Here is a 21,379-nt window from a genome sequence, read left to right as displayed (position 1 = left end):
TAAGGGTCATTAGTTCAGCTTCCTTGCTCATTGTCCAAACAAAGATGTCCAAGACTAATGGAGGCCACTTAATAATTGGGCTGAAAGACGAGCATCGATGAGACATTGCAGAGAATTTTCGAGTCAAATGTGTAGATATCATTTGGACGTCACTCCCCCTGACCTGACATCGCTTGCTACCTCTCGCATTTGCGATTAGTCATGAAGCTGGATCACTGCGCCAAACAGAATTGAGTGAAATGATCCTTCCTGTTAGACCAGAGACGGAAGTGAAGTGAGACGATGTACTCATTAGTTACTTCCATCGTCAGCTCTGGAAAAATAAGCAGACCTCAGCGCTCAAATTGAATGGGGCTGGATAGATTTTTTTTCTTCTACCAATAAAAGAACCTATGACTAATTTGTTTGGGCAACATATCTGAGATACACATGAGTTTTTTATAGATTTTTAATGCCTGGTGGGTGCTATCTGATGACTCATGGGGTTTTGACACAAAACTGTCAACTGTGTTGTATGAAAAGGGTGAAAAATTAATAATATATCAGATATTTGCTTTTCCTGTTAATGTTAGCTTCATACTTAAGGTCTATGAGTAAAAACTAGCCTAACTCTGATATTGCACTATTTTGAGGACATCGCCTTTCATTCATTTTGGCCAGTTCTTCTATTTCCTTTTCCCGCTTTGGGTAGACCTATGATAGACAAGTTACTAGATTGTTCATAGTAGAATTTCTCTTGTTGTGTTAGTTTGTCATATTTTTTTTATCTAACACTGTTAGTCCCATTTGATGTCTGGCTCACTGTTGGAAAGATGTAGCTTGACGATGATTAGAATGACCAGTGTCTCAGTGTTTGGTCACTTTTGTTCGCCTCTGGCCCGTTATATTAACAACACTGATGAGCACTGATTGCTAATTTGTATCTGTGCTGCTGGCAACATTGCCTTCTCTTCATTGCTTCAAAAAGCTGCCAATGTATCATGGCCTGAAATTATCCCCATTGCTTTTGGTGAGCGCCTCAGCGTGACATGGTTAGTATGGACCGTATTGAAACCTGTCCCCAAATGGATTATTCCTTTCTCCTAAGTAGGATGGATTTTATGGTGCTTGCCTGATCACTATCTGAAACCCACTAATCGTTTGTGTGTGTGTGTGTGTGCGCGCGTGTGCATGTGTGTGTGAACCTTGCTGCCTTGATGTTGCCATTGAAGTGTCCCTGGCGTTGTAGTTATTGGAGTTCCCTGATGTTAGATATTGGAATATTGATCGTGGGGGAATGTTTAGCTTTCACTCTTCTCTGGTTTCATTTATATGCTCAAACAGCTGACGCCCGCTTCACACAGCACTACAAGCTGCAGATGTGGCAGTACATGTGGGGCCTAGATCAAATCAAACTAACAATCAATGCTGTGGGGGGGAGGGAAAAAAAAAGATTTAGGTTTCAATGGGATTTCATCCACAGGACAACATCCTGCATATCTGATGATAATTGGGGTTACATCAAATAAACACCACTCAATCGAGTAAAGAAAAAAAAAAAAAGATACCTTCACAATGATTTTTGTTTTTAGAATGAAAATACTACAATTTCGAGCAATCGTTTGAGGCAGTAGAGACAGATAGTACACTGCAAATTAATATAAGTGACGTTGCATTATGTGTGTTATACAGCTTCAGTCACAACACAGGCGAATCTTCTTTGCATGTTCCAGTGATCTCTTGATATCTGTTGTCATCTGTTGGTGTGTTTACTTTCAAATCAAGTTCAGCTGCTCACACTATGAGGTTCCAGCATTTTTATGTTGCGAACCCCCAAGTTGACTTTCATTAAGCCACAGACCTCCGTTAGAGGGGATTTTGCCCTCAGGACCCTTATATGAAGATATTTTGGTTTGTGTTCAGTAGAAATTGTTTAAATGTCATACTTGAGCACTGACAAATAGATTCATCATGGTGCGATTTAAACACAATGTTAAAATAATTACTCACACATGTCTTATTTGTGTTTTAACAAATTATGGTGAAATTGAAATTGAACTTTGCGGAACCACTGGAATCCCTTTACAGAGGTCTGTAGGTCCCTGGACCCCACTTTAAAAACCACCACAACAATCAACTATCTGTTCTTCCTTTCAGACATAGCAAATACAACCACTTTTTGCTTATACTGTTACAATCAGGTAGCCTACAGTAAACTGAAGCCAAATCACTTGACTCAACTGAATCATCACGACAATGCATTAAATCCCACACAGGCGTTCAGTAAGAACTGATGCCTTTATGGGCAAAGAGGAGTTTTATTCCTAAATGACATATTCACCATTTAAAGGCTGTAATCATTTGAATTTCAAAAGACTGAGCCCTGAACACCACATAGGATGGTACTGGCGAAATTTCTCGTCTACATCAGAATGGTTTCCATGTCTTACAGTCTGTAGTTGTAACACTCAGACTCAGCAGGACAGTGGTTACACCGAGTCCTGGTAGTCCCATTCCTCCCACAAGTTGACATCACAGGTCAGGACACACACACACACACACACACACACAGATATATGCACACACACGTTCTCCAGTGTCTCCAGAATAGACTCATGCAGTCATCACCACTTAAACGGCAGTTGACGACTTTTAAAGGAAAATAGTGAGTAGCAGCCCTCCACTTTCAGCGAGAGCGGCTGAGTGACTCTCCCTTTAACAACAGATGCATTACAGCGCAATGTCGGTTTCCTATTAAATACCTTCTCCCAATTACCCATTATTTCCCCCTATAAAACCACTGCAGACTGCATCGGAGGGGCTGTTTTATCCCCCCGTCACCCCACGTCCTTTTGTTTCGGAAAACATGTTTCAAGTAAATGCAGCTAAGAGAGCTACGGGAGAGAGAGAGAGGGAGAGAGAGAGAGAGAGAGAGAGAGAGAGAGAGAGAGAGAGAGAGAGGAGGCAGGGGGAAAAAAGGTAATTTAATGAAGTGAAACGTTTGATGTTGTAAATAAAAAGCAGACTGGTCGTGGGTGAGAGGCTGGGGCTAATGGACTTTGTTGGATGGTAGGTGTGGAGCTGCTGATCTTTAAAAAGCTTAAATAAAAAAAGTGAACTTCTCAGATACGATGCCAAGAAATCCCCCCCCAGCCCCTTTGCTAGATCCCTCGCCTGGGGCGCTCACATCACGAGTGGGCCTTATTATGCAATTACAGCAAGGTAAAAAGCACCGCCACTCCTTCATCTGACTGTGTGCATGTGTGTGGATGTGTGTGTGTGCGTTTCACATACCTCTGCACCATTAAAGTTTTAATTTTTGCAACCACAATGAGTCCGCTGATTTAGCCGGGAAGGTCTACAGACCAGAAAAATAAGAAGGAGAGGAGAGGAGTTAAAATGTTTAAAAGAAAAAAAAAGAAAGAAATGAGAACACACAAAGATTAAACAATGACAGCGGCCCTTAAGGAAAGGAAAGGAAAGGAAAGGAAAGGAAAGGAAAGGAAAGGAAAGGAAAGGAAAGGAAAGGAAAGGAAAGTGAGATGACATAGAGGTTGAGAAAGGTGAGGAGCAAGAACAAAGAGAGGAGGGAAGAGGAACACAGGAGCAATCAAAAAGTGAAAAGAAAAAAGAAAAGGAAAAAGAGATGAAATGAAATGAGAACACACGATTATGAAGGTTAAACAATGGCAGTGGTCATTATGCTTCACTTTCGATGAGGAGGAGGAGAGAAATCACCCCCCATTTATAATTCATATCCTCAATTACCACTAATAAAGTGGCATGAATGGGGCCAGCCCAGGGAATGGTGCAGGCACAATTACATGTAGTATAGCCTGGCATTAACATTTTCTATTTGAACATTTTTCAGCCTCAATTTCTCTAGGAGTTAATAAGAGCGATGATCCCTCCTTGACTTTTTCATGAAATTATTGTATGGTTATAATATTCCAATCTATTAGCCCCCTTCTCTGTAATGTATTCTACCATTTAATAGCCTGGCCTGGTGGGAGGGAGAGATGGAGAGAGAGAGAGGAACAGAGAGAGAGGGAGAGGGAACATGACATTGATGAGAGGAGAAGGTCCTGTCGTTTTGACCCCAGAGGGGGTGAGACAAAGGTCTGATATATCCCATACAGCGTTTGAATTGAGGTCTCTTATGAGGCCGTGCCCATCATCTGAAAACCTTTCCTGAGACGCTGTGCCGCAGCAGTCCTGTGGTCTCCATCCTACCGTGGAGCGGACTTTAAATCTTTCTGCACGTTCACACGGTGAGCAGCTGGGATAATGTGTCGCTATATTCTGACCTAATGTGGGTGGGGCCAGAGGCTCCGACTGGGTTTATGTAACGCTCTGCCTAGCTCTGAACAGGTGAATCCTCTTTTTTAGTTGCTATGGTGTTGCCTTTCATAACGTCACATTGTTTTCAGAAGAAGTAGCATTTAAGGACTAAAATGGACGTAAATTTGACTTTTTTTTCAACAGTCAAGATTGTGTCTTTCCATCAAAAATGTCAGCTGCATGAAGGTGTATAGAACATGCTTCACAAAGACCGTGTTCATGTGGTGTCAGGTTAATCATCTGTTAGAGTTTCCCTGGAGGAAATGCACATGAAAACCCAGTTAAGCCGTCATTAATCAGGGTTCAAGGTGTAATCTGTGAATGATATCAAATTTGATCTGATAATACATCGGTGTGCCACAGCTAAAATTTGAAAATGCAAAGTCATGTTTGTCATGTGAAAAAAACAAAACAAAAAAAAAAACATGTTGGTTAGTTGTTAACAGCTTAATAAGCTAAGGACAGCAATGTTTCTGCTCCCCAGTGCTGAAACACTTGACTGCAGCTCGATATTTTGCACCTAACTTTGCAAACCCAGAAATAGGAGCTGGGAAATGAATTGCCTATAAGTTGCACCATGAACCACGAAACAAGTTCCTTACATTTAAACTACAAACTGAACAAGCACTTAACGTGACACCCAACATACAGTACACCTACACTAAGCAGCTAGCTCAAGCTGAGCTGCACAGGAAAAGAGCATCCATGTTAAAACTGTCACTGCCCTAGTTTGTGTCCGTGTCATGACCAGGTTAGAAAGCTGTATCGAGAAAATGTATCCTGTGTTGTCAGAAATGCAAGCGGAAAAATCACATTTCTTTCCAGTAATAAAATGTGGACCTCATTCAGTAGACCATTCAAAGTTTCTGCAGGACACTCGTCCTATCTGTCTCAGCTCGGCCATTAACAAAATCAAAGGGAGATTACAATATAATGTAAGCCAGAGCAACATAAAAACATTGGAGGTACAGGGCTGCGTTCCAGCATGCTGTTCCTTTGTTATATGGACATGGGCGCTGCTCGCTGCAGTGTGGCGCCACGTGCCCGATCTTCAGCCTGTTTGTGCAATAGGCCCGTTTACTCCACCTTTCCTCTACCCCTCTTTTTCTGGCTGCCTCCCTCCATCCCTCCTTCATATAAAATGGCAAAAGTATTCCGCAAACCTGCCTGCCCGCTTTTATATAAAATAACAAAGTGTTCTGAGCTTGTAAAACACTGCAGGACTGACAGTTTAGCAGACTCCCCACAGTCTAGAAACCTCTAGTGTTGTGGAGGTGGCAATAAGGAGCCAAAAAAATAGCATAGCATAGAATAGAATAGAGTAGAATAGAATAGAATAGAATAGAATAGAATAGTCTGACTAGACTGTGAACATCCTCCTGGCTGATATGTAATCAGTTTCACTTTCCTAAGCACAGATATAAACCATGAGAGTAGAACTATTAAATCTGACCTCAAGCCACTGTGGTGGGGCAACTCATTTCACTCCTGCACCTTTTGGCTGGGGAATTTCTGTGGCAATGCCACCACTCATCCCTGACACACACACACACACACACACACACACACACACACACACACACACACACACACACACACACACACACACAGACACGTACACAAAAAGAGAGAGAGAGAGAGGTGTGGAAAGGGAAAAGAAATCCCTCCTTCCCTCTCTCTCTCTCTCTCTCTCACTCACACACACACACACACACAGACACACACACACACACACACACACACACCATGTGGCTAGCTGAGAGCCAGCTGTTCCTTTCCACTTCACATCACTATGGGCTAACGACTGCTAATCCCCCATAGCTTTCCCCTCAAAGGAACCAAGGCAGCAGCCATGATCTAACTCCTATTGAATTCCAATTAACCTCCACCGGGATTTCACAATAAGAGTCCCCCTCCCGCCACCACCATCGACGCCACCCCCACTTCCCCCACAGACTGTGTTGTCACAATAAGAGTCATTCCACCTACTGACAAACAGCCTGAGGATGCAGAAAAAGACACACACACACACACACACACACACACACACACTGGGTGGGGGGTGGAACAGATTTTTATTGTTATGTACTAGTTATTTATTTTTATTATTTTAATTCAATTGTTTTTAGATGCTTTGGCAAGGCTCTTCATCTAGCATGGATGTCATTAAAGCATATTGAGTTGGAGTGAATTGAAATGGGGGTGTAGGGTCGGGGTGGGGGGGGGGGGGGGACTATAGTACAACACTATATCTCCCACCCTACACCACCCCATAGCAACAGTTGTAGCCTCGACTGGACTTGCCCACCCCCTTCTTTTAAGCCTGGCAGGTTTGCCCTGCTCTGCCAGGCAGGGGCCCTTGTAAAAGAACAGCTTCAATGAATGGAGGCCCGGCAGGGAGCCTGGCAGGCCCTCTCTGCCGAGCCCCTCCAACCACCCACCCCCACTTCCCACACACACACATACACACAGCCTCCCTCCCATCACCTCCTCCTCTTTCCCCTCTCTTCCCTCCTCCTCTCCCCTCTCCTCTCCTGCCCTCTTGCCCTTTCAGTTCAACTCAGTAACTTTATTGGCGTGACTGTTTGTCGGGAGCGACTTTTGCCAAAGCAGTGTACACAAATACAAAAACAAGCAGCCCTTTATATATATTCAGACCGGACTGGGATGATAAATGTTTCGGTTTGAAAACGTGTACGATCCAATAGGCCACAGCCATCAATATCTATAATCGAGTAGAACAGTTCCAAAAACTGAGAACATATACTTGTCCAAATCATTCCCTCCACCCCTCTGTCCTCCCTCCTCCCCTCTCCCTTTGCTCTCCCCACATATCTGGTTTGATTTTACCCCATGAAGCGGTGAATTCCAGTCTTTCAGAGAATAACAGTGGGCCATAAAACAATGGGTGGCTGTGGGGTGTACTGTAGGGGTAGGGGAGGATGGGAAGCCTGGTAAAGTCTCGGACAAAGTGCTGCTATGGTTACAGTGGGTGGGACCGGGGGGCTTAGAGGGCTAGGCATGCTGGGAAAGTTGGTATAATGTAGGAAAAATGCCAGTAATACCGGTGGAGGATGTAGTGGAGGGTAACGCTGCCAAAACTCAGTTTATCCCCTGTTTAATGCCGACAGGAAACTTTCTGATGTAAAACCATGGTATCTATGATAATAAACAGTACTAAACTAGTGTCAGTTATGTGAGGATATGGTCTTAAACTGCAAAAAAAAACATGAATTAAATTAAAAAAAAAAAAAAAAAAAAAAACAAGGTAGCAGACTGTCTGATAGTGTATCATGTTCTAGCTCGGCCACCACAAACAAATTAATTCATTTGACTGAAAGGTGTCTGATAAAACTGGATATTAGGATACTTTGAACATAGTCAGTGTCATCAGTTTAATCTAATCCTCTATGTCAATAGAGATTCTCATTCTCAACAGTAAAATTACAGCATTACAGCATTACATTAACCTACATTAGCCATCAGCCGCCACACCCTGCCTCATTTTTAAAATCTTGATTGCTTCAAAAGTATTGTCATTATTTTCCACCAATGAGCACTGGCATAAAGTTAACACCAAAACTGAATTAGCCAAGCAATTTTTGTGCCGATTTGTGCTGAATTTAAATAAGTTTTGGCAAATCCATGATATCAACAATGCCATGGCTCAAACTGAATAAGTTAGCCAAATTATCTGGCAGTGACTCCACTGTTAGGGTGTTCCAGATATTAATCTGACCCATATGAAAAAAAGTGGGGGCAGAAAATGTTTGTTTTCAGAGCATATCACTCTTTAAATTGACGAATTCTCCCTATTCTTAGTTGTAGGCAAGTGTCCATGGTATAAGCATGATAATGCACTCAGAATAAGAAATTAACTGCCCATATGGGCCACCTTAGAGTGGATTATCGCTTAGGTCTACTAATATGTAGTGGTGATGCAATGGTGCCACCATAACGACACAGATGTGAATATGTCACTCCAAACTCACACTGTGGTTCAGCAGACATAGCCCAAGCATGACTTGAACATAAGATAGAGACATTAACAGCTCCCGCTCTAAATGTGCCATTGGCATTTGTGTTTCTCTCTGTCTTACATGGGCTCACTCAGGGTTTAATGCGCCTCTACTTTTAGATGATTACTGTATAATGGAGAGATGTAGTCATGCCATTTTTATGGCCGCACACACATGCACATACACACATCCAAATAGCCTCGAGAACACAGGCAGACCTAAAAAACGGAGGTAGTCCAAATAAGAATATTAAATTTGAGTTTTCCATTCTCAGACAGTTTGGTTATGTTTTGACCTTTTGAATATGAACATGACTCAAGTCTTGGTTGCGTGAGCAGAGCTAAATATGTGGACTGAAGCCCTCTTTCCTGCTCTCTGTCTCTTTCTGTCTCTTTATATTCATTAATACTAATTAATCAAACTCTGATCATATCTCCTGCTCAGATGTTATGTATTGACACGCAGTTCAAATGTCTTAAGACCTTAAAAAACAGGCACTCAGGCAAGATAGATGAGCAAAAGTCTGTCCCCTTTCCTTTCCTTTCCTTTCCTTTCCTTTCCTAGCTCTTTCACCCTTTCTTCAATCATAACTGTGACACATACAAGGCCACATATGGCCATGTAACCTCACCACAGTGTCTGTCTCTTTCTCCCTTGGGTCTCGTGGAATAGCCAGTCATTATACAATACCAGAGTTGTGGTTTGTGCTATCGAAGCCACACTCAAACGAGGCACTGAGTGTGAGAAAAAAATCCCCATTCCCCTCTTTATTTTCTTTGCCCCACTTTCTTTTTTACCCTTGCCTTAACTTTTACTCTGACATATTTGAGGTCAGAGGTTGCATGCGGGCTCAATAACACGATTTTTAATTTGTCACTGTCACACTAATGCAACACGTCATTGTAATCTCAAAAAGGTGTAAAAAAAAAAAAAAGGCTAGGAAAGGGGTTGCATTGGTTTCTTTTTTCACAAGAAAAACAGCTAAATAAAAAGTATTACTCTTCACCCAGAGGAGTTGCCTTGTTGTCTTTTTTCCCCTCTCTATGCTCAGACATTGCAATATATCATAGCTTGAGTTTCTTTTTTTCTTTTTTTTTTTTTTTTTACAATCCTGTCCACGCAGCCCAGCTGGCGCAACAACAGAAAAAACACGTTGAAGCGGGAGCTGATCTAAAGACAATCACAGCTCTAAAGGAAGGAGAGCAGATTTGCAGCCAGAGCAGACTGAACCCTAAATGTCACAGCAAAGTGGACATCAGGGCCTTTCGCTTGTTCCGTTGTGAATGGAAAGAAACGAGCACAGCATTGTTTGGTTAATTTCCTTGTTGTGTTTGTGTATGTGTGTGTGTGTGTGTGTGTGTGTGTGTGTGTGTGTGTGTGTGTCCCGGCCATCTATCCTTTCAGACATGTTTAATAGGGCTTTGGCTGCGTTGACCGAGGGTGTAAATGTGTCATACTTTATTAGAAATCCCAAAGAAGAGGGCTACCATTAATCACTGGCTCTTGTTTATGAAAGCCATAAATGTTTCACTGAGTGCTTTATCGCTGCCTGCCAGATTTGGACAAGACTAGGGAGTCCTCAGTGTGTGTGTGTCTGTGCGTGTGAGCGTTTTCAGTGCCCCATTGCATCATGATAGCACCCTAAACCCACAAGAAATCCTCTCTCTCCCTCTATCTCTCTCTCTCTCTCTCTCGCTCGGTCTCTTTCTTAGGCTTTTTATCATGTTGTCAGGAAGTATGACATCATCTTGCCCTTTGACCCACGTGGTCAGGAGAGCGCTGATTGGATGATTGGCTTATAGGGGACATCCACATTGACTCCAAACTCAATTCTGCTGATGTCAGGAGCTATTACAACTGACGATGTGCGCGCATGCACGTAGATGGGACAGCACGGTGTGTAGGTGTGCATGTGTGTGTTTGTGTCTATTTGTGTATGTGAGCGCGTGTGTTGAGGGTTATATAGGTCAAATGTCTGAAGCTAGAACATCTCCCAGCTGAAATACCAGGCGAAATGTCAAAGTCTGCCACTGTGCAATCCCTCAGATCGATAGTTCAATTGGACATAAAGGTATCATTCTCTTCAGTGGCCTAACATGTCACACCGGATCATATGCCCGCCTCCGTATGGCTTCAGCCACATGAAGGAATGAACAGATTAGGACTGAAAGTGAAGGCTCCTTTCATGGATTAATTGAAGCTGCTACATTTATAAGCAAGACAGAGGATTTTTAGTGCATTTACAGTGTCAAAGACATCAAACAAAGACTGAAATCCTTTAATAGAATACACAGTTTTTGGGAGATTCACCCATTTGACAACTCAGCCTTCAGTGATAACAATACAGACACAAAAATCATGCACGTGTCCCCGGTAGATCAGCTTATTAGCATTGAGCAACAATAGGTAAATAGGATTATCTCAGATGTGAAAAATCTTAAAACTTGTGGCTCATCTGTGGCCAAGTCCGGAGGTTTTGTATACAATATTTATTTGAAAAATTTGCATAAAATATAATGCAAAAATAAAGCGGCATTTCATAGCAGGGACTACTTTCCTAGTTTCCACAGGAAGTGAAAATAGTGAGTGATTTAAGGCTGTATACAGCTAAAAACTGCACAACAGATTCATATTTACAAGAAACAGAGTCAAAGTGGATTCAAAATTTAAAAATACAAATCATCAGGCCATATAAAAAATCACAACCAAATTGTTGCTGCTTAGTCCTCTTCATTTTGATAATGCTAGCTGCAAAAAGCATGCATTCAATCCCAGCACAAGAAATCAGTTTGAAATGAATGACAATGGGTTTTGATTAGTATTTGCTCCCATTATTTTTCAGAGCAAATGGTTAGTTTTGAGCTATTTTTCTGCTAAAATCAATGGTTACAAACTAGAAGCACTTGTAACTATTGACCCACCACAACCCCTCTCAAAATCCACCCTTCATCATAGATTTATACTGCTGTATCTCAATAGCGAGGCTGCCACGCAGTAGCATTCAGAAACGAGGATGCTGTTTTACAAGCCCCATCTACTTTAATAATCTCTGTGAGATGGGTACTGTTAGGAACTTTTTTTTTGCTTCAGAAGCCCCGTTTGAATGTATTCTATATCACAGAGACATATTATAGAGCTGTAAGATGACTGCTGCATGGCTCCATTCTCGAACGGCAATGCTTTATTATAAGTCCCATCTCTCCCCTCTTATGATTTCTGTGTGGTAGATGTTCCTTGGAAGCTCCTCTCAGCTTCTCACGCTCAGTTTAAATAGATGGATCATAGGAGATATAATATAGATAACGTAAGATGGCTGCCATACAGATTCAATGCGAGACGCCAGCTCTGCTCTCATGATCACTGCTCTCTTAACTCTTCCCCAAAGTCCCACGTCGAGGCATAAAAGTCATAACGATACATCTAAAAAGACAATGGTTCGCCGCGGCTGCGCTACTCATGAAATCACGACAAATCATAAATTCAAAGAGCCTCCGACGCCCCTGCCCTCCCCTTTTTCCTCGTCGTCCGCCTCCTAGTTAAGTGTGGAATAATGTCATCTTAATGATTATTTTTTTGCGGCATGCCATAACAGCATAATTCAGAGAGGGCATAATGATTTTTTATGCCCCTGACATATTGTTTTGCGGGGAGTGACATAAAAGCACGGTGACATGTGGCATTTTGGGAAAGGTCAGGCGCTCCGTCTCGACCGCCCGTCCATCTTCATAACGTCGCCACTTGTCATATGGAAACTGGCATCACCAATCTTTGTCTCTCCCTCGCCGCTCGCTGCAGCCACAAGATGCTCCCACGGCCCCCCCAATCGTCGCTCATCTCCTAATTCTCCTCCTTTCTTCTTCTGTCCTTCTATTTGTTTTTCTTTCATTCTCTTTTTTTGCTCATTTTTTTTGTTGTCTTGGTTTGTTTTGTGTGTCTCTTTCCCCTGTCATGTCAGGCACTTGTTTTGTTGAGGAAAAGGGGAGGGGAGAGGCTTTTTTGTCAACAGGGAGAAAATTATCACTGTAGGGGAAGGGAAACAAGATTTCACGCACATGGAGACACACACACACACACACACACACACAGCCGCGGGGGTGCTTTAGGGGTCCGGGGACCGCATGTCAACACCAGCTGTGAGGATTGTGGTGACAGAGAGAAGGACTAATACTAATGTGATAAATACGTCAGCACTCACTTCAGGCACATCATGTATGGGTGTGTGTGTGTGTGTGTGTGTGTGTGTGTGCATCCAGATGACAGGAAACTGGACCAGATTTGGGAAGACAGAAGCTCTGATCTTAAGGAATGAGGGGAAACAGCTTATGTGTGTGTGCATGTGTGTCATTTTGTCGGATGTTCTTAGTTACTTAAAGCCTGCAATTCATGCCAAAAGGGCACAATACATTTTATTAATAGATAATCATACAAAGATTTTGTATACTCAAATTAGATGACATAAAAATTAAACAAAAATTAAACAGAACAACCATTAGTAAAGCAGTAAAGCATTGCCACAGTAATTCTGAGGCATCAGTTTTATTCCCATAAACAAACAAGGCCATCACTAAGAAGACTGGCAGCCCCATAAAGCCTACATTGCATTTTAAGTGATCTGATTTTGTCGGAAAGCAACCATATTGCTTTATGGCACAAAACAGGAAGAGGGCGCTGTTCTCCCAGTGCTAACAGAGCTAAAGCTTTTGTCGTTTTTTCAGAAGAGCGGATGGTGGAGGGAATGAAAGGCCAGTGGAGAAATGGCTGCTTGCTCTTTGCTAAAGCCAGACAATCAAGTCCTAAAGCAACAGGCTGCTTTGTTGTAGGAGGTAACAGGGTGTGCTGCTTCCCATAATGCACTAACAATACCACCGGTGTCAGATAGCTCCTGCTACTGGTTTCATTTGTTTATAGCAATCATATCAAGGTGTGACAATCGTTTTGACAATGATATATTAATGTTTAAAAATGCTGTACATAAAAGATGCAGCAGCAAAATGTAACAATCTATCGCTCTCGTCTCCCCTCTCTTCCCTGTCCTCTCTGTTCTCCCTCAATCTTCTGACTTTGTCAAATCCCCCTTTCTTATTTCAGCAGCCAGCGGTGGGCGTGGCCGCTCTGCCATCCTCCCATCCTCCCCAGTTCAAATTACGATTTTTCTGACAACTGCATCTTAAGGTCTTCAAATGGGCCCACCTCTTGCCTTAATTTTTCAACCCATATTTTCTGTTTGTTTCTTTTTTTTTCCACTTATTCTTTTTGAATGGCATCCTCATACAGCAAAACAGGATATGCACGTGTGCGTGTGTTTGTGTTGCAGAAAGAGGCTCTCTGTGGTCTCCCTTTTGTAAATTATACATGGCCCAGTGCATGATGGGTCAGATGTAGCTCTTTACAAGCATGGACATAAGGAAATACGCAAATACTATAGATACAAACAGTCTGGGTTATGTATAATGCAGGGGACACTTCAGATGCCTGTGTGTGTGTTTGCGTGTGTGTGTGTGTGTGTGTGTGTGTGTGTGTGTGTGTATGTGTGTTTGCAGGTCACATGATGTCAGGCAGGGTGAGTGAAGTGTAATATCTCGGCAGTAACACTCAACACTCTGGCCCTGACAGCTTTAATGGTGATGGCCTTATTATAGAGAAGACACCTCACTGTGTGTGTGTGTGTGTGGGTGTGTGTGTGTGTGGGTGCGTGCATCCTAATGGTGATGGCCATGTTATGGTGAGTGGAAGATGGCTAAAAGGCTTGGATTTATACAGGGACACATTGACTGACTGACACAGGAATAATAGGGCAGAAGATGCTCTGTGCCATGTATATTTATGTGTGTGTGTGTGTGTGTGTGTGTGTGTGTGTGTGTGTGTGTGTGTGTGCTAATGAATGCCATCTGGTGACTACTGAAGTAGTGTGAGTGTAATGAAAGCTGTTTAGTGCTGATGAGGAGAACAGAGCTGTCCACACATCTGGCAGAACAGAGCAGAGTAGAATCAAACAGAATAAATTAGAACTGAATAGAACCAAATAGAATAGATCAAGCAGAATAGAATAGAATAAAATTAAATTAAAACAGAATAGAACAGAATCAAATAGAGTAGAGTAGAATCAAGTAGAATCAAACAGAAACATAGAGAATAGAACAGTATAGAATAGAACCTAATAGAATCAAACAGAACAGCCAGTCAATAACACAGATGCATATAAATCACATTTTGGGTCCCATACTGACAGGGTGATTGGTTTGTATTTTCCATACGTTCCCCTCATGCACTCTATGTTGGAGTGTGTGTGTGTGTGTGTGTGTGTGTGTGTGTGTGATGTGTATTTCCAGTCAGAACAGGGTAACATGACTCTGTGGGCCAGTGGTTGCTGTTATGGTGGCATGTTTCACACAGCCTCACTCACACCCACACACCCCGCCCCACACACACACACACACACACACACACACACACACACACACACACCTTTGCAAGCCAGAAACTCTTCTTTTTTCTCTCGTTTATCACGGTCTCCCTTCCTTCCTCCCTCTTTCCACCACAATGTTATCTAATCCCCCCGTCTCTCTCTCTCACTCTCTGCCTCTTTCTCTTTCTCTGTAATAGTGAAATTCACTTCCTGTAACTACACACTGTTACAGAACAAGCACCTGCCAAGCCGTTGCAGTAGGGTTTTGTGGTGTGTGTGTGTGTGTGTGGTTTCGGGAAAGCTAACGGACAGAGCCTAGGCCTGCAGCATTACTTGTCAGATAGTGAAGGTTAACCTCTTCCTTCTATTACAAAACTCAGCCCGCATACTCAGGCCTCTTGCTTTTTTTTCCCCTTTCTTTCTTTTTTTTGTTTCCCACAACAATAAATCATTTATGACACTGTCAGCCTCAGTGTACTGTACTTCTTCCTCTGCAGTTTTTTTCAAAATGGGTCACAAAGCTGCTCATATTACAGGAGTGAGTTTTAACAATCCCACGCTTGACAACTGAATTTACTTTATTTGGGTGCTGGGTTGAAAAAAGTTAAGTCTTGGTGTGCAGGCTGTAGTTTGGGTACGTCTGTGTGTGTGTGTGTGTGTGTGTGTGTGTGTGTGTTTGTGTGTAACGGTCTGATTGAGAGCTTAGAGGGAGTTTAGGCTGAGGACTTTTCTCCTCCAAACAACAAGAGCACTTGATCCTAAAGGATCCTGCTCTCATTTCAGTCTGTAAATAAGCCTGCTGTTGTGTGTTTATGCCGGATCACCACACAGGGTCTAAACATGGCTCCCCAGCTCCCTAAATACTCAACAAGTTCCCTTAATAGTTCCCCTAAATAGGCAGTTCCAAGTAACAGGCGCCCTTATTACTTCCTCAAATTATTTTGAATGACTAAACAGGTATATTTTTGGATCAGAGCACAGGCTCCCCTCTTTCCTCCACAAAACGGCTAACAGGCATCCTTAGCTTGACCTTAAATTATTTTTTATGAGTGCATAATCCTGCTTAAATACATGCACATGACATGACTGCAAGCATGTCTCTCACCAGTTATTGCAGGCTATTATTTTGTAGGCGTGGGGAGCATCAACCTGTTCCCTAAAAATGACACACATTTCTTCCATTATTTTATATCATGCAATTATATGATGATGATGTGTAATCACTGAAAGATCCCTGTAAATATGAAAAAAGACATTATTATAAATATTACTGTGTGTTTCTTGCAGAACATCGTTATACTTGGTATAAGTGAAAAGTGGAATGGATTAGATAACAGAGCATAATGTTATCATACAGCAGAAGTATCTCTTTCTCTATTTGTGATTATAAACTTATTTACACCATAAGATGAGCATATATCACATATCCTACATTATATTTAGTCAGGTGATTATTGTTGATTATTGTAATAGGTCGATATTTTACAAGCAATGTGCAGTAGTAAAGTTTCAGTTAAAAGCATCCCAAATACTATACACTATAGAGACACAGACTTTAATTTGTTTTTCTAGTCCTGCTGTTAATTTGCACAAAGCATCTAATTTGTTGGACTTTTCCATTATTTCTGATGTGTCTTTATGATATAAATGTATAGCAGCAGAAACCAAAGCACAGAATCCTTCTTTGTCTGTGTATTTATGGTATTTATTTGTAAACTAATGACCCGACAGAAGCGAAATTCTTTGCATCAGGTTCAAGTCAGTGTGAACAAGACACTCCAGTGGATGCATTTTCATAACCAGTGCCTGCAGGGGCTGAAATGATTTATTATTATTGAATAAAAAAAAGAGGCCTTCCAGTATACTTAAGGGCACATTTTCATTTCTAGTGATCTCTTCAAAATGCTTGTATTTGTGTTTTGTTAGATGAAAACACACTGCCGATCCGCTTGTTACTCCGTCCTCTGTCCCCCTGCTCTCGCTCTGTATGGCAAATGAGACACAGTTGTAAGCTCCTGTGGCAGTTCCTGTGCGCGTGTGTGCGTGTGTGTGGGCGGGTGTGTGTATAAGCTCATCTGTTTTTGTGTGTGCCCGTGCATACAGTATTTGCACTTAAACTGACTGTATTCTTCACGTCGGCGTGTATTTTTGCGTATGTATTGTATATGTCTGCTCATTTATGTGTGTGTGTGTGCCTGCGCTGACAGACACCCACAGAGACAGAGGCCTGTCACATCGTGTGTGTACGATAAGCCCTAATGACGACGCGCTCTGATTGATTGAATTTTTGATTTGCCTGCTGACGTCTCTCAAGCTGGCATCCTTTTCATCTGAGATAAAAAAGGCGTCTGGTGTGTGTGTGTGTGTGTGTGTCTGTGTGTGTGTGTGTCTGTGTCTGTGTGGAGGCCTGCCTGCCTCAGTACATAGCAGGTGATATTTGCCAATTTAACTTGACCAGACAGAGGTGGGTGAAGCTTTATTTGGTTTAGGAGTATGTGTATTGAAAGAGAGAAGTGTGTGTGTGTGTGTGTGTGTGTGTAACTTATTATACTTTAATGAAATCATCAAGCCTGTCCACTATTCTCTCCCTTTTCCTCTTTTCTAACCATCAGCAGTTATCCGTTAACTGTAAGGGATCCACCTTGTTTTTAGATAAAGGTTAACCCTTTACTGGAAACCCTGATTTTCCCTTAAATTTCTCCTTTAGTAGTAGAAAAAAAAAACTGATACTGGTGTGGGTGTCTGGCTGTCACTGACACAGCACTGTGTATGCCTGCATGTCCGCATACATGCTGCGCTCATGTGATCCCTGAGCCCTGCAACCTACGCTCCCTCCTGTCCCGGTCCACCGTCTTTGCCCCTCTCTCCTCTCTAATCTTGTTTGTCAGAACTAAATGAGCTGTCCCAGGGAGGTGTGTTAGCCACTAATGAATTTATTGCTTGATAAGAAGGTGGGTGCAAGGGGGGGTACAACTTGCCATGGCCATAAAACACTGGAAACATCTACGTAATTAACCTTTACTAGCTGTGTGCATAGGTGGTGTTTTCTGCCTGTCTCACTTTGTACATGCTTGCTTTTTTTATGGCATTTTGCGCACAAGCCTTCCTGCTGTGTCACGTATTAGCATGAGTGCATGTCTGTCTGTTTGCATGAAGGACGAGGCAATGCTATTGATAACATTACAGCAATTAATCAATTAATCGTTAATCGCGTTCGGCCAGATTAGCACGTCATGTGATAGACTCCAGACTGACTGGAGACAATAAATACATAGTGCATAGTCAATAAAACAGCAAGGCACCCTGGGAGGGCAGTGGGTGGGGGTGTGGTTGCCACGGTGCCAGCATCATCCAAAGCTCAGCCGTCCAGATAAACTTGATGACAGTTATATGGCTTTACACTCTGTCTTATCTGCATGTACTCACTAAAAAGAAGAAAAAAGTCTTAGCAGTGATAGACAAGAACATTTCAGAATAGAACAGAGTTGAATTGAATAGAAATGTTGCTGGCATTAAGACGAATGTCCACCCTTCACTCTTTTCTGGGCATTCATTTGCTCACAGGAAACTGTCTGTCGTCCAGTAAGACGTATAAGACCTGTAATTATTCTTCTCTGCTTGTACTTCTGCTACTGAGCCATTTCCTCTACTGTCCAACACACACACACACACACACACACACACACACACACACACTAATGGGTAATAGATACTGGTCTAATGCTTCGGCCGAGGAATAGAGATAGATGGATAGGGAGGGAGGGAAGAAAGAAAAAGAGAGAGCAGTGAGTTATGAAGCGGTACCCAGGGGGTTAATTTCTCACAGGCAGTTTTCATATGCTGCACACACACACACACACACACATGCACACACGGAGAGGTCTGGCCATGCCAAGCCGGTAGCTTGCTAGTTAAAAGTGAATACGTTTATGGCCGGTGGAGGTCCTCATACATCAAGGAGCAGTTTGTTTAGCCAGCACTGTGACAGGGTACAGTAACATGGGCAGGGCCCGGCTGCAGCCGTGATAAATGGGAGATTGCGGGAAGGATGGTGCATGGTGTCTGTGTGTGTGTGTGTGTGTGTGTGTGTGTGTGTGTGTGTGTGTGTGTGTGTGAAAGAGAGAGAGAGAGAGAGAGAGAGAGAGAGACATCAAAGCATGTTTTTAGCTCTCAGATTAATGGTTATTCCAGTATTTGATCTAGAAGATTTTTTTCCGCCTGTGTGAGGAATCTCTTTTTGATGCTTTGAATATTGCAGATGCTCTTCTCAAGTCAACACACAGTCACTGTGATCGAGGGCTTGATTTGGGCGAAAGCCTGAAGGTGCCATGTAATTTCAATGTCGTGGGTTCGATTCCTGCTCATGACATTTTTCATTTCTACTCCCTCCCATCTCTCTTAACTTCATCGTTCTCGTCTCTTCCTGCTATAATAAAGAAGAGATGTGGGCATCAATTTTTTTTTTTTTTTTTTTTTTTTTGCTGTATTAGGGTTGAGGGTGACCCTCTTTTGTTTAAACTGCATTTTTGATCTGGTCTTGATGTGGGTCTTAACATCTAATTTTGCAGGGTTTTCTGTGAAATTGCTTCTCTACTTTGTTAGCAAATGCCACTACCTTGTTAAAAAATATAATTAAAAAAGTCAAGGTTTTCCTTCTGGTTATAAGATCATTGGTAGATGCCGATATCACCAACAAAGAGCCAATATATAAAGAAGAGGAATCACAAGTGACAAAACAGACAGTAGAATATGCGCTTGGGGGAAAATGAGAAAAAAATCAGTATTTTAATGTTGTAGTATGATTTCTCTCTCCATCTCACCTTCTACACTTTCATCTGTTTCCTTCCCTCCTTCTTTTCCTACATTTTACTCCATTCATTCATTCCTCTCTCACCGTGTCTCTGTCCTGTCTTTCCTTTCATCATCCATTCACCATTCCAGCCCTCTCTCTCACCTCTATCTCCCTCCTTTGCCACCCCACCCTACACTTCTTCCCATCCCCTGCCTCTGTCATTCCCTCCTTCCCTCCCTACCTCCTACCTCCTTCTCTCCCTCTATACCTCCTCACCCGCCTCCTTTCATTCCTCCTGCTCTTCCTCACCCCGTCCTCGTCCCAGTCTCTGCCCTCCACCGGTCCAGCTGTGGATCTGCCTGTACCATGGTGCTGAGCCACAATAGGCCTACTATCACATGCAGCATCAGTCCATGTGTGTGTGTGAGTGTGTGTGTGTGTGTGTGTGTGTGTGTGTGTGTGTGTGTGTGTAGCTCTACACCACAATAGACCCATTATCCCCTCACCACAATGATGCAAAGACAACAACTCACCCTGTTCTGTCCTGCACTGCCATTTCTTAACCGTGGCATTGTCTGTCAGCTCCCACCACCACCAGCAGCAGTCGGTCAGAGAGACAGTCTGGCAGACAGACAGATATAGAGGAAGACAGACAGATAGACAGATAGAGAGGAAGACAGACAGATAGAGAGTCAGGAGGATAAATAGGCAGCAAGGCAGACAGGCAGGTAGAAATATAGCGGAGGAGCAGAGCATGCAGCCATCCCGCCAGCCACCATTCCTCCCCTAATAACTCACACCCCCTCCCCCCTTGGAGAGGCAAAACAATAAGATATAACAATTGGCAAATGGCTGAGGCAGGCAGAGCATTACAAATGAAATGTAATGTTGTTACAGTTTGGAAATAATGAATTATGAGGATAAGCGGAGATCTGTAAAATCGCTGTAGCGATTTACCAGGGTTTCATTTTTCAACTGTATTGAATTATGGGGAATTGGCCTCAGTCAACTGCAAAATACAAAATGGGGGGGTGGAGGTGGTGTGTGTGTGTGTGTGTGAGGGGGGGCGTGATTCACCGCTTCATTCAGTGTGTTTGTGTGTGAGTGTGCATGTGTGTGGAAGCATGTGCAGCATCTGCCTGTTTATTTCCAATTGTCTTTCTGTGTGTGTGTGTGTGTATAAATGTGCACGGTCGCCCTCTTGCACATTTGTGGGCATGACTGTGCCTTGGTGTGTATGCATTTCTGTATGTCTAGTGTGTGTGCGTGTGTGTGTGTGTGTGTGTGTGTGTTCCTCCCCCAAGACCTGTTGAGGGCTTTCTCTTGCTCACCCCGCCGCACATGTGATAAATGTCCCTTATCGCCTCTGTCATTGTAATAGCCCCACAACAGGCCCAGAGAGAGAGAGAGAGGGAGAGAGAGAGAGAGAGAGAGAGGAAAGAGGGATGAGAGAGGGAGAAGTGGGAGAGAGAGAGAGATGTCAAGAGTGAGAGCAACCAAAAGGAGGAAAAAAAACATATAGGATAGATAGTGAGAGAGAGAGAGGGAGGGATGGAGGGATGGAATAGGATAGCTGGAGTTATCAGCCAGTCTTGTAGGGGAAGAATACGCATCAAGCTGCCAATCATCCGGCCTGAAAATTGCTCTGAGATTTGAGTCCCCAGACGGTGTGTGTGTGTGTGTGTGTGTGTGTGTGTGTGTGTGCGTGTGCCAGGCCGCCACGACAGCCAAAGCCCCTGTCGTCTCTGTGCTATTACTACCCCCATCCTTCCACCCATCCCTTCATCCACCCATTCCTCCCTCTCTTTCTCTCCTCACCTTTTTTAAAGCTCAAACTCCAAA

The 21,379-nt window shown here is 42.9% G+C and overlaps 1 protein-coding gene across 1 annotated transcript in view; it reads left to right on the top strand.

Annotated features, from left to right (window-relative positions):
- Positions 1–21,379, top strand: part of rnf220a (ring finger protein 220a) — a 191,290-nt gene that overhangs the window by 102,345 nt on the left and 67,566 nt on the right. The gene's annotated exons all lie outside the window — the stretch shown is intronic.

This window comes from Myripristis murdjan, chromosome 17, assembly GCF_902150065.1.
Source record: "Myripristis murdjan chromosome 17, fMyrMur1.1, whole genome shotgun sequence".
Lineage (NCBI taxonomy): Eukaryota > Metazoa > Chordata > Actinopteri > Holocentriformes > Holocentridae > Myripristis > Myripristis murdjan.
Note: the sequence above shows the minus strand (reverse complement) of the source record. Positions and strands in the feature narration are given on the sequence as shown.